This window comes from Pseudophryne corroboree, chromosome 9, assembly GCF_028390025.1.
Source record: "Pseudophryne corroboree isolate aPseCor3 chromosome 9, aPseCor3.hap2, whole genome shotgun sequence".
Classification (NCBI taxonomy): Eukaryota; Metazoa; Chordata; class Amphibia; order Anura; family Myobatrachidae; genus Pseudophryne; species Pseudophryne corroboree.
In genome coordinates, this window is record NC_086452.1 from 420,108,567 (window position 1) to 420,133,293 (window position 24,727).

General features: G+C 50.2%; 1 pseudogene; it reads left to right on the top strand.

The window, feature by feature from the left end:
- Positions 1-19,818: 19,818 nt before the first annotated feature.
- LOC134964826 (5S ribosomal RNA) lies at positions 19,819-19,938 on the top strand (annotated as a pseudogene).
- The last annotated feature ends 4,789 nt before the right edge of the window (positions 19,939-24,727 follow it).

The following is a 24,727-nucleotide window of genomic DNA, read 5'->3' on the forward strand; positions in this document are numbered from 1 at the left end:
CAACAGAATACATTTAGAGCCAATGAGATGCCTCCCTGATGGTACTGCATGATGGATAAGTACCTGCCTGTATTTCTCAGCACTGAGGACAACATTAATCCTGACCAAATCCCGAACTCCATTTGCTGAAATGCAGCCCCAAACCTCCACCATGCTTCACTGTTGCCTGCAGACACTCATTTTGTACCTCTCTCCAGCCATTTGACAAACTGCTTTCTGTTACAGCCAAATATTTAAAATTTTGACTCATCAGTCCAGAGCATCGGCTGCCATTTTTCCGCACCCCGATTCCTATGTTTTTTGTGCATAGTTGAGTCATTTGGACTTGTTTCCACGTGGAAGGTATGGCTTTTTGGCTGCAATTCTTCCATGAAGACCACTTCTGGACAGACTTCTCTAAACAGTAGATGGGTTTACCCGGGTCCAACTGGAATCTGCCAGATCTGAGCTGATGCCACTGCTGGACATCCACCCATTTCAAATGAAAGTAAGCATGATGTGCTTTCATTTGATGCACTAAGTTCCCTTGTCTGACCACTACGGTCCTCAACGTTGCCCATTTCTTTGTGCTTCAATGCTGATAAATACAGGCATGTGCTTATCCATCATGTAATACCATCAGGGAGGTGCCTGATTGGCTCCAGATTTATTCTGTTGCAGGACAATGACCCCACACATACAGCCAATGTCATTAAGAACTATCTACAGCGTAAAGAAGAACAAGGAGTCCTGGAAATTGTTATATGGCCCCCACAGAGCCCCGATCTCAGCATCATCGAATCTGTCTGGGATTACATGAAGAGACAGAAGCATTCAAGCAAGCCTACATCCACACAAGATCTGTGGTTAATTCTCCAAGATGTTTGGAACAACATCCCTGCCGAGTTCCTTCAAAAATTGTGCAAGTGTACCTAGAAGAATTGATGCTGTTTTGAAGGCAAAGGGTGGTCACACCAAATATTCATGTGATTTAGTTTTCTCTTCTCTTCGCATTTTACTATATGATAAAAAATAAACTATTAACACTTCTATGTTTTAAAAGCAGGGCTGGCCAAACCGGTCCTCGAGATCTACCAACAGTTCATGTTTTCTAGGCCTCCTGGAGATCTGTAGAACTGTCAGTTAGGAATGAATGCAGCACATCTTAAGTAGTAATGACTACACCTGTGTGCCAGCTAGGTGGTCCGGAAAATGTGAACTGTTGGTAGAACTGGTTTGGCCAGCCCTGTTTTAAAGCTTTCTTACTTGAAAGCATTTTTACCACACCTGCCTAAAACTTTTGCACAGTACTGTAGAATTTTACATTACTGAGTATATAAATGGAATTTCATTGTCTTTAAAATAGTTGATGACCATCGGCTGTAATATATGCAATAATAGGTTATACTTTGTCCTTTTCTTGCTTTCATTTATTTATTTATGGTAACTTAATAAAAACTTAGTACATAGCTAGCTGGTGGAATTGTCAGATTTCATTTTTGTTGCATGCGTACCGTCTTCATGGTTGCAGTAGAGTTTGCCATGTCCCTAATAGTTATTTGAACATGCATGTGTTGTATCGATGCTCGGTAATTACATAGCCTTATATTTAGGTTTGATGTAATCCATCCTGGCATGCTAAAAGCCGTAACCCGGAGATAAACAGGCTTTCTTTGGAAACAGGGCAGTTAAAAGCTGATATCTGAAACAGCATATTCTGTATTTTTCTGCCAGAACTTACAGGTATGGTTTCTGCTGATAAGAACTGACGTCAGACCGGCAAATATAAACTGTAGTTATATGATCTGTTTCACTCACATATAGCCTATATTTTTCCTCTGCTTCATGGAAAGTTGTGTTTGTCATTTCTTTCTTCTGTTATAGAAGGACAATTGACCGCACAATGGCCACAATTAATTACAGGATAAAACCGCCTCTTTTTATTTGGTATTGAACAGGGAACATTTACTTTATAAATCATTTAAGTTGGCTATTATACATGTCTATTGTTGTTAGTAGTTAGGGAACAACCTACAGATAACGTAGCCCACCATTTGTTTAAAAAAGGCTCACGCTGCCCACTCTTTCCTGCGGAACACTACTCAACAGAACAATACACTAATTACCTTAATGGATAGATAGCCCCTTCCTAAAATAAATCTTCAATTTGTATTTTATTAATGTTGGGTATAAATAATGTCTAATTGTGAAGCCTTACCTTTTGGGGAATAGATTGTACATGTTTCGTTGTGTGGGGCTAATTCATACCTGAGCGTTGTTGTGCATTTTCGCACAGCGAGCGATCAGTTCTGAATTGCGCATGCGCCGCAGTGCTCATGTGCCACAGTGTGCAAGTGCATGCCAGAGATGCCATCGGCATCTCAGCCCAGCGATCGCCTCTGTCTGATTGACAGCCAGAGACATTCGCTGGCGGGAGGGGGCGGGCCGGCAGTGTTTGGCCGTCATTTTAAGGGCGTGGTCCGGGCAACGCAGGCATTCCCGGACTGGGGGGGTGGGGGGTGGGGGGCGGGCCGCGGTGGCTGATCGTAGCCGTGCAAAATTTGGCTATGATCAGGTCTGAATTAGCCCCTGTGCTAGGTAGGGCGTTACACTTTTGTATTTGATATGATGCTGATGCCTGATATACCAGTAGCTACTACATCATTGTCAGGATGCCTTCATATTTTACCAGCACGTATGCAGTGCTCATATTTTATTTTATTTTTCATATATATAAGTACCAACCAATCAGCTCCTAGCTCTCATTTCTCAAACACAGCCTGTGACATGGCAGTTAGGAGCTGATTGGATGGTACATTATCTCTCTCCACTTTATCTCTCTATATGGCTTAGTACATCTCGCCCATTGTGTATTAGAGCAGCAGGGCCGAAACAAGGATTTTTGTCACCCGGGCACGCCACGCCCCCCCCCCCCCCCCCCCCTCCCCTCCCAGGTGTAAATCTGTGTGCATATATATATATATCTCTCTGAACTTCCCTTATGGGCAGATAAGCTGTTTTAATATTTATTTTTTGTACGTTTGAATTTTTACCATTCATTTGGACGCTTATGGAAAATCAGATGTATTCTATTCCTGATATGGATAGATAAGCTTGATATACTCTTTTATCCTGTACGCTTGCATTACTTCCATTTATTCCATTTATGTGTTTTATGTATTACATTTTGTGAAAAACTTTTAAAAAGATCCATGGCTGTGGATTTTAAATTGTGGGATTTGCTTATACCCAGAAAGTTTTTTTATATACAACCGGTTTATTTGATCTATGGATTGAAAATTGCGTGAAAACAGTACGCGCTATGTTATTTTGTTCTTATTATTTTTTTCATGTACCTATACTGGCCCTATGACTGAAGGAAAAGTCTTTTATATGTCAGATAAGTAGTGTCCTGTTCTTACTCACATTGGTTTTACACCTTGGGGGTCATTCCGAGTTGTTCGCTCGGTAAAAATCTTCGCATCGCAGCGATTTTCCGCTTAATGCGCATGCGCAATGTCCGCACTGCCACTGCGCCAAGTAAATTTGCTATGCACTTAGGATTTTTACTCACGGCTTTTTCTTCGTTCTGGCGATCGTAATGTGATTGACAGGAAATGGGTGTTACTGGGCGGAAACAGGCCGTTTTATGGGCGTGTGGGAAAAAACGCTACCGTTTCCGGAAAAAATGCAGGAGTGGCCGGAGAAACGGGGGAGTGTCTGGGCGAACGCTGGGTGTGTTTGTGACGTCAAACCAGGAACGACAAGCACTGAAATGATCGCAGATGCCGAGTAAGTCTGGAGCTACTCAGAAACTGCTACGAGGTGTGTAATCGCAATATTGCGAATACATCGTTCGCAATTTTAAGATGCTAAGATTCACTCCCAGTAGGCGGCGGCTTAGCATGAGCAAATCTGCTAAAATCCGCTTGCGAGCGAACAACTCGGAATGACCCCCCTTATACAATTGTATCAGACACTAGCAGGCGCCCTTTTCTCCAATTACCTAATATATATATATTAGTGAATATATATATATATATATATATATAAATATAAATATAAAACAAGCCATGCATAGAGGCACTCCCGGACTGCAGAATTAGTGAATCAAATGCGGTGATTTAAATCACCGCATTTGATTCACTAATTCTGCAGTCCGGGAGTTCCTCTATGCATGGCTTGTTGTATTTAAGGGGCGGATGGCCCAGAGAGAGCACCCTGGCCAGGTATTTGTAAGCAATCCAAGGAGTGCCGGCTTGTGGAGGTTGATATATATATATATATATATATATATACACACACACAGTATGTACTCTATTCCTGTGCCCGGCCCTCCTCGTGTATAAATACCGTTCCTTGCTGCGGTGCCTTCCCAAGGGTGTCAACCCTGTGGACATGTGTGGCGCAATGAAGCGGCACTCACCAGACTTGCAAATAATCATAAGTGTCCTTTATTGGAGTCCTACGTTTCGGGCCTCCGCCCGTCGTCAGGGACAAGTATCACTACTTGCCGCTTCATTGCCACACATATATACAGTATGTATATATATATTTGGGATGCGGTTACGTGGCCGATGCATGGAATCCCGGTTCCTGAAGACTGACAATGCCGCCAGGCAATACCAATTAACAGGTGCTATTTCCACTCATGGGTGTCCACGACACTGATAGAGCAGGAACAGAACCTGCAGCGACGCTGCAGTGTGGCGAGCACAGCAAGCCCACAAGGGGCTTTGTTGCGGTCGCCCCCTGCCGGCATTCTGGCGTCGGTATGCTGACCGTGCACCAGCCACGTAACCCCATCCCATATAAATATATATATATAAACTCCATAAGGTCAAAGGGCTGGTAGCTGCTGCAAAGCTTCTTATCTAGACAGTTAGCTGGACTTACTTAGACATTTGGGCTACAGATAAAGTATAAAAGGAAATAATATCCCATACATTGATACATATGTAAATTCACACACATACATACTGTCACACAACTAAACACATACACGCACACATACATTCACTCACATACATACAGTAACACACCTGTATACATACAGAAGGAGCCGCACTCATCTGAGGCGGCTCCATCGCAGGTGTGCACTCCCGGCGTGACTAGGCGATCCGTCACGCTGGGAGAGCACTAGTGCAATAGTGCACTGCTGCGGGGATCAAAGGCAGCAGGGGGAGGCTGGGGTAACTTATTCCCTGTGCCCCCTCTTAGGGCACAACAGGCAGCCCACGACTGTCCAGATAGAAGTAACTGAAAGTAAACTACAGCTCCCGCAGCAAGGGCTTCTGGGAGCTGTAGTTTATTTTCAGTTTCATCACAGTAGGCGGCAGCTAGTAGAGTCTGGACTGCCTTGTGCAGCTCCGACGGCTCTAAGGGACCTGTGCGCATCGGGACTCGGAGGGGGTGTTAGGTGGATCAAAGTGACCGTTGCGGCGCCCCCTCCTATCCGGCGCCCAGGTCACATGCCCCCCTAGCCCCCCCCCTAGTTGCGGCCATGAGAGCAGGGACAGTTAGTTCTCCTCAATACAATCCAGGGTATATGCATACGATCTCCAGCATGCAGCTGGATGATGTCTCTTTCATTCCACTCCTACTGGCTACAGAAGTGAGACCTAGAATGCTCCATCACCTCCCACCTCCGGACCGGTACAGATCATACGGAGGCACAGAATTGCTATGTGGACCATTAGTTTCTTCCTACCAAAGTCACAGCCACGTGCATTGGGTAGGGCCTCCAGTCCTAGAATTGGGTTCTCCTTTGTCATCCTATTACTAAATAGCTCCAGCAGGAACTTGTTTAGTCTTCAGTGGTTTGTTTAATTTTTATTATATACCAATCCATGCTTCTGTAGGGGACTGGGGTATCTAATAACCCGCAGCCAGGGAACTGTCTGTGAGTGCTGAGATGGCACTTATTTTTTCTCCTTTTTTGCAGCTTTCCTTCCCCAGTGTGTCTTCTCCCTCTCTGCTCGTTGTTTTGTTACTTGTACTGAGTCACACACACAACTGACTTCATTTCTTCTCTACACACATAAATACCTTTTCTTTTCCATTGCTAGGTGCTATCGTTCTGCTGGTACCATGTTCTCATTTGCCAGCTGTGGTTTAATGCCGTTCCATCCACAACCATTCTGTTGCCTCAATGATACTTCCCTCCAACTGGCCACTGTTCGCCGGGTAGTAGTATCTTAGGTAAAGTTTCGGCCCATGCTGTCCTGCAATGGCCCCAGAGGGATGTGCCCAAGATACAGAATATGTATACTCTTTATTTAAGACATAAATGAGACTCCAGCAAACTTTACTATTAGAAAAAAAAAAAGAAAAAGCTGTTAATTAGGTCATATGTAGCAGTCTGTCCCATGTACAGTGAAAGCTAGGGTGCGTGCTGCCCCTCCAATGGCTACCAATGCTTGGGAGACAGTACATGCCCTAGCCGGAGAGGATCTGCTGTGATAGAATAAGGTAAGTATAGCTGCAGGAGGAAGGTGACGAAGCGGGACATTGGGGAGGGGACAGCAGGGGGCGGAGCAGGAGAAAGTGGGGGCTGAGCAGGACAGAGAGGCAGCAGGGCAGTATAGAGAGTAGAACTGGGCAGACCAGTTTGCAAAGAGGGTGGTGGGATGGGGCAGAGTAGCGGGCAGGGCAGTATAGAGAGTAAAGTAGAACAGGACAGACCAGCTTACACAGAGGGTGGTGGGATGGGGCAGAGCAGGGGGCAGGGTAGTGTAGAGAGTAGAACGGGACAGACCAGCTTACACAGAGGGTGGTGGGATGGGGCAGAGCAGGGGGCAGGGTAGTGTAGAGAGTAGAACGGGACAGACCAGCTTACACAGAGGGTGGTGGGATGGGGCAGAGCAGGGGGCAGGGCAGTATAGAGAGTAGAGCGTAGAACGGGGCAGACCAGCTTACACAGAGGGTGGTGGGATGGGGCAGAGCAGGGGGCAGGGCAGTATAGAGAGTAGGACGGGACAGACCAGCTTACACAGAGGGTGGTGGGATGGGGCAGAGCAGGGGGCAGGGCAGTATAGAGAGTAGGACGGGACAGACCAGCTTACACAGAGGGTGGTGGGATGGGGCAGAGCAGGGGGCAGGGCAGTATAGAGAGTAGAAAGTAGAACGGGGCAGACCAGCTTACACAGAGGGTGGTGGGATAGGGCAGAGCAGGGGGCAGGGTAGTGTAGAGAGTAGAACGGGACAGACCAGCTTACACAGAGGGTGGTGGGATGGGGCAGAGCAGGGGGCAGGGCACTAAAAAGCGTAGAGTAGAGCGGGACAGACCAGCTTACACAGAGGGTGGTAGGATGGGGCAGAGCAGGGCAGTATAGAGAGTAGAATGGAACAGAACAGTTTACACAGAGGGTGGTGGGATGGGGCAGAGCAGGGGGCAGGGCAGTATAGAGAGTAGAGCGTAGAACGGGGCAGACCAGCTTACACAGAGGGGGGTGGGATGGGGCAGAGCAGGGGGCAGGGCAGTATAGAGAGTAGAGCGTAGAACGGGGCAGACCAGCTTACACAGAGGGTGGTGGGATGGGGCAGAGTAGGGGGCAGGGCAGTATAGAGAGTAGAAAGTAGAACGGGACAGACCAGCTTACACAGAGGGTGGTGGGATGGGGCAGAGCAGGGGGCAGGGCAGTATAGAGAGTAGGACGGGACAGACCAGCTTACACAGAGGGTGGTGGGATGGGGCAGAGCAGGGGGCAGGGCAGTATAGAGAGTAGAAAGTAGAACGGGGCAGACCAGCTTACACAGAGGGTGGTGGGATGGGGCATAGCAGGGGGCAGGGCAGTATAGAGAGTAGAATGGAACAGAACAGTTTACACAGAGGATGGTGGGATGGGGCAGAGCAGGGGGCAGGGCAGTATAGAGAGTAGAATGGAACAGAACAGTTTACACAGAGGGTGGTGGGATGGGGCAGAGCAGGGGGCAGGGTAGTGTAGAGAGTAGAACGGGACAGACCAGCTTACACAGAGGGTGGTGGGATGGGGCAGAGCAGGGGGCAGGGCAGTATAGAGAATAGAGCGTAGAACGGGGCAGACCAGCTTACACAGAGGGGGGTGGGATGGGGCAGAGCAGGGGGCAGGGCAGTATAGAGAGTAGAGCGTAGAACGGGGCAGACCAGCTTACACAGAGGGTGGTGGGATGGGGCAGAGCAGGGGGCAGGGCAGTATAGAGAGTAGGACGGGACAGACCAGCTTACACAGAGGGTGGTGGGATGTGTCAGACTGCGGTGGCCAGGTATATGCCAGGTCCCTTTACTACAGTAGCTAAAACAGAATTATCTATACGGATGCATTTTAAGAAGCTGAATCAGGGCATGTGCCTGTGTTTCTCAATAACTTAGTATTATGTTTCATAGAAACCGTAATTCCCTCATAAAAACTTGTGCATTTTATAAAATTGTTCAATGGACAAACTACTGCATTACTGGATCTGTTTCCAGCATCTGTACTTTATACCAACATTGAGATACTACTCGACTTTTCCCGCTGAGAATAAGTACGCTGGAACAAAGACATTAATGGATAATAAATTATTGAGAGGAATGTAAAAAGAGCCATATAAACAGCATGTTCTCTAAATTTCTCACTGTCTTCAGAAGAGAGCTCACCCACTTTGAGAATGACGCTTGTAGCCTACTTGCTATTTGATCTTTTCTGACAGAGGGTAATAATTTGGTTCAGCTATGAAGATCTTAAAATATCAATAAGTATTAATGCAATGGGGAAGAAGTGCAGAATATGGGTTGAAGGTATGTATTAGGAGCCTGAATATTTCTACGAAGATATGGGAAACTTTGGCCAGCTCAGCTCTTGATATCTTTACTTGATGATAAAAAATCTCTAGAGTCACCTTTTAAACAAAAGTACTTTTATTTTTTTCCTAAAGAATAAACTCAGTGTAATCTTGGGAAGTGTCTTTGTTTTTGTATATGTTGCCTGTTGTACAGATAATGGAGGCAGCCATTTTATGGACTCATCATCATGGAACCTGTAAAATCACGTGGCAATAATGACATCACTGAAGGTTTATGCGCCTGTGTGATGTCTCATTGCTTAATCGTCCCCTTGCTGCAGGGGATGGTTAAGAGAGGAAGGGGTCAGTGTGTATCCTCTGTGTAGGCCCCCTCCTGTCTCTGTGGCAAAGTTGCAAGTAGACTCTGGGTCTCCAGGAACATGGCGTCTACACCATGTTGCCAGTGATTTCTGTACTGCGCATGTGCAAATTTCCTGGAAAGTGGCAGCAGCTCCATTTTCTCAGTGACTTGTGAAGCGTCGACAATGGACTCTGTTCGAAAAGGGAAGTATACTAAATGGGTGTATTGTGAACGGTGTGGGCCTATTATACCCCGATTCTGAGCCTCATACAATGGGATGTAGTTATGTGACCGGCGGTCAGGAGAACGCCGGTCACAATACCTCCTCCTACATCCCACCCCCGCACAATCCCGGTGGTCGGCATGCCGACCAACAGGAACTATAAGGCGCTCATAACTTTATTGTGATTACATAAACCTTTTCTTTAAGCTAGCTTATCACTAAATTAAACCACACCACACACTGAAATAAAGACACGGACACAGTAGCTGGAGTTAAAGGTCAGACGATGTTTATTAATCGCTGACCAACTCTTTAAACTATAATTGTGATCGAATTAGAATTGATTTTGAATATAGATTTAAATTTAGTTTGGAGGATGGCAAACAGAAAGTCGCTGCCAAACACCAGCACCAGTCACCTAGATGAAAACCACCAAACCAAGGAGGGGAGTACACATACCCCGCCTCCTTCCCGCATAACCCGCATTGTGCTGGCCTTACTCCTCTTTCTCTGGCAAACGTTCGGTTCCCGCAGGGGAACGTCTAAATGTCCAACCGCAAGAAAAGGACACACCTGCCGTCCTTCTAAAGAGGGAGCCCCACAATGACCACTTATGCCTGTGTGACAGCTGGTTGGCAGCGACTTCCCGCCACCAAGGTTTACCAAACCGCCACCGCCATCCGCACCAACTAAGAAAACTAAATAGCCCTACCGAAAAAGACCAAAAATATCCTCCAGGAAAAACTGCACTCCCTCCGGAGAAAAATGAACCCCATCGTCCTTGTAAAACTGCCTGTTCCTTAGCACCAGTAGAGGATGCCTGATCGCCACTCCACCTATGGCCTTAACAAAAAGAGACACCGCCGAATTCACCTTTTTGCGTGCTTTCTCCAGCGCCAAGAAACGCACCGCACCACGCCAATGGAATCGGGGCACCATCTCCGACCAAACAATGCAGACTCCTGGCCAGTGACACCGGATCGCCACCAAATCCGCCTTAACGGACAGAATCAAATCTATGCCCTTAACTCGACCTAGATCATTACCACCCAAATGAATGACGATACAACTAGGGCGACCCCAGCGGCGCTCCCGAGAAAAAAGGACCCGCAACAAATCACCCCATAACATACCTCGCACACCTAACCATCTCAATTGCCTGGACCCAAAAACCTCAGTCGCCCTAGATGCCATGGGATGCTTTGCCGCCCAAAAAATATAGGAATGACCAACCAGCCATACTTGGTCCCCAAAATTGATGACAGCTGCAAAAGAAAATATCCTAACATCAGATCATGAACATAATCCATACATAAAGCACAATGTAACAAAATTGAACCCAAGTGAAGGAGAAAAATCAAAAAACCTCCCGTGGACCTTGATAGAACAGCCAATTGAAATTAGGCCCCCTCGGAGGAAAAATTAGAAAAATTCACTTCACACCCTCGATTCCTGAACGGTAAGCGTTCAAAAACCGACGAGTAAACACGTTTTTGGGTTAGCGCAACAGGCGCACCTATAACTTATCTAAACGGACATAGGACTTATAGGAGGCCGACTTCCAACGGCCCAGCTCCCTAATAGCCGCAGGTGATGAACCTGTAGCCGCCGCATGGGTAGCCGCCCCAATCCGAAAGGAATGGGTACCGAAGTCCGCCTCGTGCAAGCCCAACGCCGCTAAACATTTCTTGAACACAGAAGCAAATTGAAACTTTGTCAGAGGGTCAACCTGCGCGTGCACCAGCAGCTGGGTGCCCCCCGGAGGCCTCAACCGCACATACTCTTGCGTCAACCTTAGCGGGCAAACACCCGATTCCTCCTGAGCCTCCAAGGACAACCAGCGCCCCCGACCTGTTTGATCTGTCTTGGATCGCACAATCCTACAGAGCAACAGGCCCTCCTGCAAGCGCACATTTTCGTAAAGCAAACCCGACTCCCGAGACGCCTTGCTGCATGCCACCAACTCGCTCACCCGGAAAGCCCCAAAAAAGGCCAGGGCATACGCACAGCTAAACAACGCGACCTCGAATTCCGAGGACGCAATTTGAGGCAGCACCCGCAGTAAATTCGTTAGAAGCTGCAACGTTATGGGCCTACGTGAGTCCGCAGGCGCCGGGCGCAACCTGGCCCAACCTTTCAGCGCTCTGGAAAGGACAAACGACCCCGTGGGGTCCGTCATCCCGTGGAGCCGCGAGTGAAAAGAAATGCCCGCAAGGGCAGTTGCCATGGCCGCTTTTGACCTACCGCTTTGGTAATGTTCCCAAACAAAGGTCAACAGGGCGTCGGCCGAGGACTCACCTGCTACCCCGTACCTACTCTGAAAGACCGACCAATCCCGCCAGGCTGCATCATACGCTCGTAGAGTGGAGGGAGCCAGAGCACACCTGGCTAAAGCGGTTAACCCGACTCGACCATCTGCCAGACAGAAGGTGGGCACTGTAACCCCTCTGCCGCCGCTTCCGGAACCAACGTCCTGAATTTGTCAAACTGGAACCGGGACAATGCATCCGCAATTCCATTGTCAACTCCAGGAACGTGGCGGGCCCTGAAATTAATATTGCGTTGCAAGCAAACCAACACTAGATGCCGTAGCAGCCTCAGCGCCTGCGGCGAGGAGGAACGCTGATTATTAATCGCATGTACCACCCCCAAGTTGTCGCAAAGAAACAAGATGTCCTTATTTGCGAACTGGCCGGCCCATAATTCAAGCGCCACTATGATCGGGAACAATTCTAGCAAAAGAAGGTTCTTGGTAAACCCACGCGTTACCCAAGAGGCCGGCCAAGCCGAAGCGCACCATGCGCCCGCAAAAAACGCGCCAAACCCTCGACTGCCTGAGGCATCCGTGAACAATTGCAGCTGCTTACTGGAACAACAAGGCGCGGGCCACAAAACTTCCTTGTTGAAGGACACCAGGAAAGAGACCCAGATCCGCAAATCATCTCTGATCTCGCGGGAAAGGTACACGGTGTGATTCCGCCGGACCGTCCCCGCCGTGGCCCGCTCGAGTTTGCGACAGAAAATCCTACCCATGGGGATAATCCGGCACGCAAAATTGAGAGAGCCCAGCAAGGACTGCACTTGCTTAAGCCGAACCCTGCGTTTGCCTAAACAGTCAGTAATTAAACCCAACAGCTTACGCACTTTATCCTCGGGCAGGCGACAGCAACCCCCCACCGTGTCAATTTCGATACCTAAATAGCTAAGACAAGTGCAAGGGCCCTCGCACTTGTCTTGCGCGACCGGCACCCCTAAAGCGCTGAATAATGCCCTGGCCACCGACAGAATGTCCCCACAGACCGAACTGTCCCCCGGCCCCACAAAGAGAAAGTCGTCCAGGTAGTGAGCCACCCCCGGTTGGCCGGAGGCGGTCTGGACGCACCAGTGCAAAAATGTGCTAAAACACTCAAAGTAGGCACAGGAGACAGAACAACCCATGGGGAGATACCGATCCACGTAAAATTCTCCCCCTAGTTTGAAACCAAGAAACCGCAAGGAATCTGGGTGCAGCGGGAGTAGGCGAAAGGCCGACTCCACGTCCAATTATGCCAACAGACCCCCCGGACCACAATCCTGCACCAAGCGCAGCGCGTTATCAAAAGACTGATAACGTACCCTGCACTTTGCCTCCGGAATAGCGTCGTTGACCGACGCACCCGGAGGGTGTGACAAGTGCTGTATTAAGCGAAACTTGCCCGCGGCCTTCTTGGGCACCACCCCTACTGGGGAAATGCACAAGGAGAGCAGCGGGGGAAAGGCGTAGGGCCCAGCCATGCGCCCCAGGCCAATCTCCCCATCCACTTTCCGCTGGACCTCCTGCGGGAATTCGCGAGCCGATCTCAAATTCTGGCGCGCCACCACATGCACCGAATCCGAAATGGGTGAACGAAAACCGTGCCGAAAACCCTCCAAGAGGAACGACGCCGCCGCTTCATCGGGGTACAAGCTAAGCCAGCGCTGCAATTCGGGAACTAGAATCGGGGAGAAGGCCTTACTTGCCAACTCCCCCGGCCTCGGCGGAAGTGGCGGGCTTACCGCTTGCCGCCGAGGTGCAATCCTTGGCCGGGTGACTCGCCCCGCACAGCTTACATGAGTGGCGAAAACGACAACTCGCTCCTTTGGCGCATTTGCCGTCATTATAGGCAAAGCACTTGCCTTTCCCTAACAAGCGGGACCCCGCAGCCCCGGCCGCCCCGGGCTTCTTGATCGTGACGTCCTGGGTGGGCTTGACCTGCTGCGTGACCTCCAACCACACCTCGACATCCTTAAAACCCGCGGGCAGGATGGGGTTACCATCCTGATTGCGACGGAACTTCTCGTCGTAATCCCGCCAAGCGGAACCCTTGGATTTTAAGTACATGTCGTGTACCAAAAACAAATATTTAACTAAGTTGGCATACTCTGAGGGACGCGATTCCGTGTAGCAAGCCGTGAAAACCAAAAAACCACGCAACCACTGGTGAAAATTGCGAAACGCATTTTCCCCAATACCACCCGGCTTCTTGGCTGCGTCAAAACCCTGTCGCATTTCCTCCGTAAGGGTGAATATGTCTACGTACTTTCCCTTCCGGATTTTTTCTCGCATGCGCTTACGAACCCCCCGTGTAACTGCAGTGTTGGCGCAATGTACCATCTCCCCATAACGGGGGGGGGTCAAGGGGGACCACCGGCGCAGGCGCGGCCGCCTTATGTGCTTCCTTTGCCATATACGCCGCGCAATGAGTCTAGCCAATTTACGCGGGCGCCGCGGAGAACCGGACGAAACACTGCTAGAGGATGAGGAACTACAGGTTGAAATGTGTAAAGGAAGGGTCAGCTCACCGGTGTTAGAAGTACCCGGAACCGCGTCGTCCGCTGGTGGCCGCACCTCCCCCGTCGACGTCGCGGCCGTCCGCGACTCTCGCCTCCTGCCGGGCGTAGCCCCGGAACTAGCCGGAACCTGTAAGGGAGAAACAGAGGGGACAACAGGCGCAGAGGAGACCAAAACATCATTAACAATGGGTTGAACCTGCGGGGGAGGAGGCCCCGCCCAGCCGTTCCGCGGCGACGGGCCGGCGGGAAGCTGCAGGGGGGGACCCTCAACCGAGGCGTACCCGACTGATTGCGTGCAGGCAGCCCCGCCCCCGGCACCGAAACCCTCGGGGTAAGAAGGCCGCCATGCAGTATGCGGCGTGTAGCCACTCGCCCCCGCCCATCCGGATGACATCGGAAGGAACTGAGGGGGTGCCGGGAGGGGTGGCCAACCCTGCGCTACTCCCACCGACCAGTGACTGCCCCGATTGCAAGCCCGCAAAGGCAGGGAGGGGCACCGTGACTCGGGGGCCGCCGACCGACCATGTGGTCTGTACGCCGGCGCCCGCGCCGGCTATGTGCGGGGAAAATTGTGGACCGGACGCCACCGTGAAGCCCATGGAGGGCATGCTGGCCGCTAAGGAGAACGCCGGCGCCAGAGGCCACGGAAAACCCCCGGGGAAGGACTGGCTCCCCGTGAAGCCTTGCTGAGCTGTGAAAGAAGGAGCAGAGCCGGGTGTATGGTAAGACGCCGCTAACTGCCATGCCCCCGGCAGTACTTGGGGGGGGGTTTGAAACCCGACGAATGAGGATGCCGCCACGGGCGGCGGTGCGCCTGACGACCAGGGGCCCATAAAGCAGGCCCCCGGTGCCGGGTTCACATCCGTGAAATCTTGTCCCGTCACCGAAGCCGGGGCGGGCGCAGCAGCAGTCACTGCTACGTCCCCCGCCCCAGCCACACCAGGGTTAGACGACCCCCCATCCCCAATTAAATACCTGGGCGCTATAGGCCCCACGACTGATAGGGGAACAATTGGGTCCTGCAGCGTTCTGGGTACAGCGGGGACCTCTCCCCGCTGTCCCAGTCTCATAACCCCCACCTGCGCACCGGCCCCCCCCTCACCGCTTGCAGCCCGGCCGCGGCCGCCCGGCACCACGTGGGCGCCCGAGCTGCCGCCGAGAGCCGCTCGCGGGGAAGGCAGGGGAGGCCCGGCGCTGATCAGCGCGCCGTGTGCTGGAGGCGGCGCCGAAGACTGGGCTGCTGGGGGCGCCGGCGACCGCGGCCCGGCCGGGCCGCGCGTCCCGGCGCCACGTGCAGAGCGCCCGCTGGCCGGGAAGCGGGTCGTCACTGCCCGCCCCCGCCGCCCGTCCGCAGCAGCAGGAAACAGTCCCCGGGGCACAGCACTAGGGGAACGGGAGCGGGGGGTGCCCCCAGCCTCCACGAGGCGGCGGGGGGGGCAGAACGTCGCGGACGCGGCATGACCGTAGGGAGGGAGAGACAGCGGAACCAACAATAGCAACCACAGCCTAAACTTGACCACAAGCAGGGAGCAAAGGGGTATATAGGACCAGAAAAATTAAATAGTAAAACAATACTAGTATTGATATACTCAACCTTCCTGGGCCATACAATGAATGGCAAGAGGAAGTCTAGGAAAATGGCCCCCACCTATATACTATCCTAAGACCCTCCTATTAATCTTGATGCACAACCTTCTAATCCAATAGGAAAAAACCAACAGGGAAAACTGATCTGCCTAGCAACTGCTTAGTCATTTAAACAACCAATCACAAAAACGTTGATCTCTTATATGGCCTCAGGCTTATGCAGCCTTCAGCTTATCTTCCCACTCGTGGCTGTCCACGATACCCATAGAGTGGGAATAGAACCCGTGGCAACAGCAGGACGCCACCGAGTTTACAAGGGGCTTGTTGTGCTCGCCCCCCCTGTCGACATTCCACTGCCAGTGTCTGATACCAGGGGCTGACTAGGAACTAAAACTGGCCCTGTAAAATTTTGTAGAAGTGGCCCGACATGGGCAGCACATGAGGTAACACATACCCTGTAACCATGGCAGCATCACTGAATGGCAGAGTTGCTGTACTGCAGAGATGGAATAACAGAATGAATGGGGACAATGCAGTGTAATGAGTGCAGTGGGCTTCCTGTCATGTTGGGGGTGGGGCCACATGACAACACACAAAACAGGCCTCACAGACACGTCGGCCTACCAGGAATCTTCCTGGTGAGCCCTATGGTCAATCCACCCCTGATTTCAGTCCTTGCACTCAGATGCACTCTTATACACTAGGGAAGCATTAGCTAGAATTAGCATAAAGTTGCAGATGCAACTACTTTATGACAAAAGATCCTAAAGAAGCATTCTGCAGCTCATGAGATGAGCAGAGTCAATACTCCCTAAATGGAAGTAGCAGACTGCCCAAGTATCCCTTCCCTATGTTGTCCCCCAACCCACCACTGGGCCACCCAGACACAGAGTCAGGCACAAGGACCATCTCTGAGTAGAATAGGTGCTATGCTGTGAATAGGTAAGGTACCTAGCTATTATCGGAGGGAGGACAGGTGCTGGGAACTTTATAGCAGGAGAAATCCTGTAGGATGGGGGGGCAAAAAGCATAATGTAAGGAAGAGAGAGTGAGGCCACTTATCTAAGGGGAACAGGAACTAGGCGCAGAATCTTAGGAGGAGGAGAAATACCATAACCATTGGACAATACAAACCACAGTCATTATCTGAGGGACAGTGACGGAGGAGGAGGGGAGATACCATAACCTGAAGATAATACAGACAGGACTTGATTTGGATCCAGTAGGACACAAGGAGCCAGTGTAAGGATTTGCAGAATGGTGGAGAAGATATGGAGATGTGAGAAGGAGATTAGTTTTCTGAGGGATTTAAGATGGATGGAAGCTTGGATAGATGGGCCTTGGGGTGCAGGATAGCAGAAGGTCACAGTAGTCAAGGATGGTGGTAACTGGAGAGTGGCTAAGAGTTCTGGTAGCATGTTGGGTAAGAAGATAGGATTTTGATACCTACCGGTAAATCCTTTTCTCGTAGTCCATAAGGGATACTGGGGTTCACTTAATACAATGAGGATGTCCTAAAGCTTCCAGAACGGGCGGGAAAGTGCGGAGACGTCTGCAGCACCGCCTGCCCAAACTGGGTATCCTCTTTGGCCAGGGTATCAAACCTGTAGAACTTCACAAAGGTGTTCTTATCCAACCAGGTAGCAGCTCAGCTTGCAAGGCCGAGACTCCATGAGCAGCCGACCAGGAAGACCCCACTGATCTTGTAGAGTGGGCCTTCAGAGACTGTGGAACAGGTAAGTCTGCTGACACATAGGCTTGATGTATAGTCAACCTAAGCCAACGAGCAATGGACTGCTTAGAAGCAGGGCAACCCATTATCTGCGCATCATAGAGCACAAACAAGGAATCCGTCTATCTTATCAGAGCAGTCCTTTTGATATAAATCTTCAAGGCTCGCACAGCATCCAACGACTCCGGAGGAGCAGAAGTGCAAGAACTTGACAGGACAACAATTGGTTGATTCAAGTGGAACGCAGAGACAACCTTCAGCAGGAACTACTGGTTAGTCCTGAGCTGTGCTCTGTACTCGTAAAAGACCAAGTAGGGACTTCTACACGATCGGACCCGAACTCTGAAACACGTCTAGTAGAAGCCAGGGCTAGTAACATCACCGTCTTCCACGTGAGGTACTTGTCTTCTACCGTCATCAAAGGTTCAAACCAGGAGGACTGTAGAAAATCCAACATTACATTCAAATCCCAGGGTGCCGTGGGCGGCACAAAAGGAGGTTGTATGTGAAGTACCCCTTGCAAGAAGGTCTGAACTTCAGGCAACACTGCCAATTTCTTCTGAAAGAAAATAGAGAGAGCTGAAATCTGGACTTTTATAGAACACAGATGTAAGCCCTTATCCACACCAGCCTGCAGGAAACGTAAGAAACATCTCAAGTGAAACTCTGCAGGTGGATACGTGCATTCCTCGCACCAAGGGACATATCGTCTCCAGATATGATGTTAGTGTCTTGACATCACAGGCTTCCTGGCCTGAACCATGGTAGCAATAACCTTTTTGGAAAGGCTTTTGTGAGCTAGGATGTTCCGCTCAACCTCCATGCCGTCAAACAAAGTCGCCGTAAGTCCGGGTAGACGAACGGTCCTTGTTGAAGAATATCTCTTCTCATTGGCAGAGGCCAAGGGTGTTTGATGGACATGTCCAGAAGATCCGCGTACCCTCCCCTCTGAGGCCAATCCGGGGCAATCAGAATTGCCTGGACTCTTTGATTCCTTATTCGCTTTAGCACCCTTGGGAGCAATGGAATCGGGGGAAACAGGTAGACCAGCCGGTAATTTCTAGGAGATGCTGAGTAGGCTAAAGGTAGGACTTCTGTAAATTGAGGATCCACCCATGGTGTGACAGAAGCTGAATAGTGTGGTCTATATGGAGCTTTAAAAGCTCCCTGGATCTCGCTTATATCAAGAGATCATCCAGGTAAGGGACAATATTCACCCCCTGGACCCGGTACGTCATCTCCGCCATCACCTCCGTGAAAACCCTTGTAGCTGTGGACAGGCCGAAGGGTAACGCCTGGAACTGGTAGTGATCGTTCAGCAGGGCAAACTGCAGGTAAGCCTGGTGAGGTGGCCAAATCAGGATATGCAGGTAGGCGTCCTCTATATCCATAGAGACCATGAACTCCCATTCTTCCAGACCCACAATCAATGCTTGCAAGGATTCCATCTTGAACTTGAAAACCTTTAAGTAAGGGTTCAAGGATTTTAGATTCAGAATGGGCCTCACCGAACCGTCCGGTTTCGGTACCACAAACAGGTTGGAGTAGTAACCCTTTCCCTGTTGTTGGAACAATGACTTGGGACTGGACCAACTTTAGGATGGCCTGTTGCAACGTAACTTGTGTATCCTCCAAAACTGGTAAGCTTGATTTGAAAAATCGTTGGGGAGGAGCGTTGTTGAACTCCAGCTTGTAGCCCTGAGAAATGAGGTCCTTTACCAAGGCATCCTGGCAGGAGCTTTCCCAGATGCGGCTGAAGTGACGCAGTCGAGCTCCCACCTCGAGATCCCCTCTGGGTGGGTGGGCACCGTTATGCTAAGGCCTTGGTGGAAGCTGAACTGGTGCTCTGTTCCTGAGAACCTGCAGCTGCTGGTTTTCTTGTCTTACCTCTGGTGCCTCTCGTTCCATTGGAGGCACCTCTGGCACTAGACCTAAATCTGGCAGTCTGAAAGGACTGGGTAGATGGCCTCTGGTAGGAACATCTAGACGACAGGGCCCCAGAGGGGAGAAACGTGGATTTCCCCGCAGTAACCTTAGAACTCTACATATCCAACTCAACCCCAAAGAGCCACTCCCCTGAGAAGGGAAGAGACTCCACACTGCGCTTGCAATCTGCATCCGCTGACACTGCCATGGCAGTAGTCCTAGCATTAAGAGCGCCAATTTCTTTGAGAGAATTAAACAGGACGCGTGCAGTGTCTTGGATGTGTCTTATGAGGGTCACCTAACCAGGGGCATATCTCCCCCAAGACCCTCTTGAATTTGAGTCGCCCATGTATGTAGCAAACACAATGTTGCACCTTAATGAATAAATTAATAAGCCAACTTGATCTCGAGTGTTATTAAGCGATCGGGTCCCCGGTGTTACGATGTCTCATACATGTGTACAGTCAAACCACACTGGCACGCCCAATCTCGTCCGATCTTGGAAGCTAAGCAGTGTATCGGGCCTGATCAGTACCAGGGAGGGGGACTACGTGGGAAGATCAGGTACTGTAAGGAGTGACAAGAGGACGTCAAGCCAACCGGTGGGCGATCGATTATCACTTAGTATCTTCACGGCTAAAAAGTCTTTTAGAAATAGATTAATGATCTCTGAACTTTTTAAGCTAATTGGTTTTTAGGGAATTGACTAATATACTATTTAAATTATCTTATTCTGGCACATAATCTATTTTCTTTGTATGTATTTGTTTACATTGTGTGCTGAAATTATACATTATAAAATGCTTGTTAAACACAGCTGTGTTAATTGCAGTATACATATGTGGTATAGGCACACCCACTTCACCTTCGATTCACCTGAGAGATCCCTGTTAGAGTTTTAAATAGATCACTGCATTGTACGTATAAAATTGCATTTAAGTACATAACTAATACAGCTCTTGTATATCAGCCTATGGGTTATTATGATATTGGCAACTGTTTGTTTTATGATAAGAAACTCCAATATAAAGTTTACTACCAATTGTTTATATTTATTTTGCATGGAAACGTTGCCATGGATACTATTAAGTGCAAGGAATATGGGTCTCCTAAACTCATCAAAATGGCCACCGCAATTCCTATGAGCCCTATGGACTTTCCCCACAAAGAAATGGCCGCCGTGGAAACAAACCCCGAACTTAGACTGAGGAAACACAAGAGCCCATGCTGGCACAGACACAGAGACCGGGATTCGCCGCAGACGCGCACAGGAAGTGGGGCGGAAGTGCCCGAAGTCACGTGACCCGCAACCTCCCTCACCGGAAGTGTGGCGGAAGTGCCGCAATTTACTGTTCTACACCTTCCCACACGTTATTTAAATAACTTTGGGACTTAAAAACCACCCGTTTTAGATGTAAATATGCCCTTAATGATACTCACTGACTGCTGTCATGTATTGAATTCACTACCATGTATATTTTTATGTGAGATTTCTAGATTGAATCAGCTGACCAAGTGTGATGTCACAACCCCTTAGCTAGTATGTAGGGGTAAAAATAGGCTTGAGAAATCATTCTGTCCCTACCCTTTTAAGAAGTCAGATGTGACGAAACGCGTTGGCTTCCCTGCACTGAACCCCTGCCTATTTTTAAGTTAAGTCGGATCTCCTACCTTGTATTGAGATTTTATATGCTTTTATTTGCACTATAGATCTCTTATATTGTTGTACATTTTATCTATTAGCTTTTATACCTTATTAAAACTGGTTTATTTTTATATATATAATTTTTGGCTCATAAATTTGTATTTTTTAGTAAGTACTCTTTAAACAACACAGGTCGCCGGTACCCCTATCCCCCACTTTTTTCTATATATATATATACATACATACACACACATACACAGACACTATTTTTACGGACCCAGCATATACTGGGTCACCTCAGTCCCCATCCCCTTGATTGGCTCCACCCAGTTCTGGAAACCCCCCCATGCAAATCCTGCGTTTGCCACTGACCTTTTTAGATAGGTGGGAGACTGATACGTCCACGGCTGGGGGTTCTTCCAAATTTTTCCTACCTTCTGGGGCAAATGGGAAAGTGTGCAAAAACCTTTTTGTCACCTGATATTTTTTATCAGGATTTTTCCAGGCTTGCTTAAATATGTCATCTAGTTCCGGAGAATCAGGGAAAGTGACACTGAGAAAAACGACTGCGGTGCTGCAGTGTCTTCTAAAGGGATTTTTAACACATCCCTGATACCCAGTATGAAGGGCTCAATACCCTGTGCAGAAGTTGAATCATCCGTAGTAGGATCTAATTCCTCCCCCTCCTCCTGTACCTCTTCCTCAGATTCTGAGAGTAAATCAGGCAGCCCACGTTTATGTGGCCCTGAACTAGGGAGGGGAGGTTGTTTATCATCTGCCTTTGCAGCTAGGTCTGCGACAGCCTGCTCCAGCTGTTTTGTCTTCTGATTATTACTGAGCTGGGATGACATATCTGCCATCATAGTCTTTATGGCACCAAGCGGGAGAGGCTTGCTGGGACTTGTAGTTCCACAACAAAGGACAATATTCTTTATTTTTACACAATTTTGGCTATCAGCCCCTCATCCACCGCCCAGAGATGGGGGGACAGCCTTTGGCTTCACCCCTGGCCCTTGGTTGCCTGGAGGAGGGGACCCCTTGATTTAAGAGGTGACTAGTTTGGGGGAGTGATGCTTTGGCCGCAGGGCAGGGCCGGCGACAGGGGGGTCAAAGGGGACACCTGTACTGGACCCTAAGGATTAGAGGGGCCCCAAGGATACTCCACTTAGTGCCCGGCAGGGATGTGAGCCATCTTGTCCAAATAGGGCGAAATGACCTCAGAGTGACAGGAGCCTCCCACACACAGTAACTGTACGGTGCAGTTTTGCACCCACTCTTCCTAGTCCGGCCCTGTCGCAGGCAGTTATGGGATATGGTGGCAGCTCTTCTAGTGGGCTGTGAGGGGAGCATGGTATCTGCTGTGCGGTGTGAGGGTCTGGATACTGGGGAGTGCAACAAAGGTAAGTCTCTCCGCGGGGTAAGAGTGGATTGGTGAGGGGATACAGGGCTGGGATGAGGAAGCTGGGAATGCAGCATGGAGTCATTAGGGAGAAACAGACTGTGGGTTGGGTGGGAGGAAGGAAAGAAGGAGACACAGACTGTGGTGTGTGGGGGAGGAAGGAGAGATATACATATTTATGTGTATAGATAAATCTCCTATATATTAGCCCAGATCTGTGACTCTGTGCCTGTGTGTCTAACGCTGGGCGGAGTCACAGCGCTGTGAGGGAGGGCTGCGTACCACGGCCGGCTGCTGTGCCCCCTATGTGCCATGCATACCCAGTGTGCGCCATGCAGCCGGGCACACACGCCCGCCGCCACTACAGGTAACCCAGGAGGTGGCACCGGGCACACTGACAGCAGGGATCCGCCAGCACCGTGGGCACACCATGTACCTGCACGCTAACCTATAGGAAGTGACCAGCCACAGACCCGCCGCATGCTGGAGACTGACGCCACAGCACTCGGTGGATGCAAGGTAACCGGGACGGGTGTGTGCTGAGAATGGGTGGAAGGCAAAGCAACAGCCCGCCCTCGGACTGTTGGACACAGGCATACTCAGGTTTAGATATCCCGTTCCTCACGTGCCGGGGGCCCCTCAGGGGCACCCAGAGTAGTGATTGTCTCCTCCCCCGTGGCCAGGTACCTGTACATCCACGGTGGGCAACCGGTGGCGGCTGGAGGCGGCGCTGGGGGAGCGGAGCACACACCTCCGCTTTGGCCTCCTGGGGGCCGGCCAGTAGGGGGGATACGCAGCCAGGCCCAGCTCAGTCAGGCCGGGCTCAGCATAACGGGAGCAGCCAAGGACCCCGGCAGCAGCACACCGGAGGAGGGATGCAGGGAGCGGTCACCCACTGGAGGAGGCTCCCGCCTACTGATCGGATCGCTGCCCTCTTACCTCTCCCCGCACCTCTTCGGGGATAAGTGCTGCGGTGACATCATCACGTGTGTGGTGGTGGTGGTGGTGGGGGGCTAACCATGAATTTAGTGCATGCCACCCCTCCCTAACACCTATATATACAGTATAGTGTATATACAGCTCAAGTGCATATGTGTAAGCCCTGCTGTAATACAGCTATGTGACTAGAGTGCATTGCTCCTGTATGAGGGCAAAACTATTCCTGCCACCAGACCCTAACATGCTGTAATGTAAATGTTGGTGCATCTTTTATATACTCCTCCCCCATCGGCAGCAGCCCCGCCCCTCCCCCAGCCGCTGCGCCTTCGGACCCCCTCCCCCATTCACGGCCCCCCACTTGAACCTCCCCAACCCACAGCACCTCCCGACCCCCTCCCCTATCCACGCACGCGCATCCGGCCTTCCCCCAACAATAGCACGTCCGAACACCCTCCCCCATCCGCGTCTCCCCCACACCCGCCACTCCCCCAACCACAGCACCTCCGCGAACCAGGACCGGTCCAAGAGCACGAAGCTGGTGATGCTTTTGGGGGTGACCTGCATGTCATTTTTTTTTAAATATATTTTAACACATTCTTTACTGTTCCATACAGAAGCATGCACGGATCTCATTGATCTGTGCATGCTTCACCAAAAACCGCCAGTCTAAACCTGGTCTATTATTCTGGCGATTTTTGGTAAGGTTTTGTGTGCAAGTGAAAAAATCGCATCCTATTACATTTGCGATTTTCATTGTTTTCAAAGGGAAAACATCTGGACGCGATTTTTCTCTTGCGATTTTTGGTGTATGTTCAAATCTTGAGATTTTAAAAAAAATCGCAAGCTATTACATTTGCGATCTTTGGAAAATGTGCGAATTTGCTGTAAAAATCGCACGTTTTCCGAAATCGCACCCTATTACATCTATCCTTATGTTTCTGTTTCCTCTCTTTTTCATGTATCTTGGGGGTGATTCAGACCTGATCGTAGCTGCTACGATCATCCACACTGACATGCGGGGGGACGCCCAGCACAGGGCTAGTCCGCCCCGCATGTCAGGCCCGTCCCCACCGCACAAGTACAAAAGCATCGCACAGCGGCGACTTGTATGATAAAAAAAACTTTAGTGAAGACACTGCATTATACGATCAACGTTTCGGGGAGAGTTTCCCCTTCATCAGGATAACCACACTGTGACAAAACAAATATATAGGTGCACTCATCGCAAGAGACGTCCCCCATGTCTGGACACCGCAGCCACGCCGTCCCGGTCCCATTGTCCGCACTTCCGGCATGATGCTTCCGCCGGAAGTGATGTCTCGGGTCCCGGCCGTGTAACCATGGTGATCCTGCACAACAATAAAGGGTTATCATAGAGATGG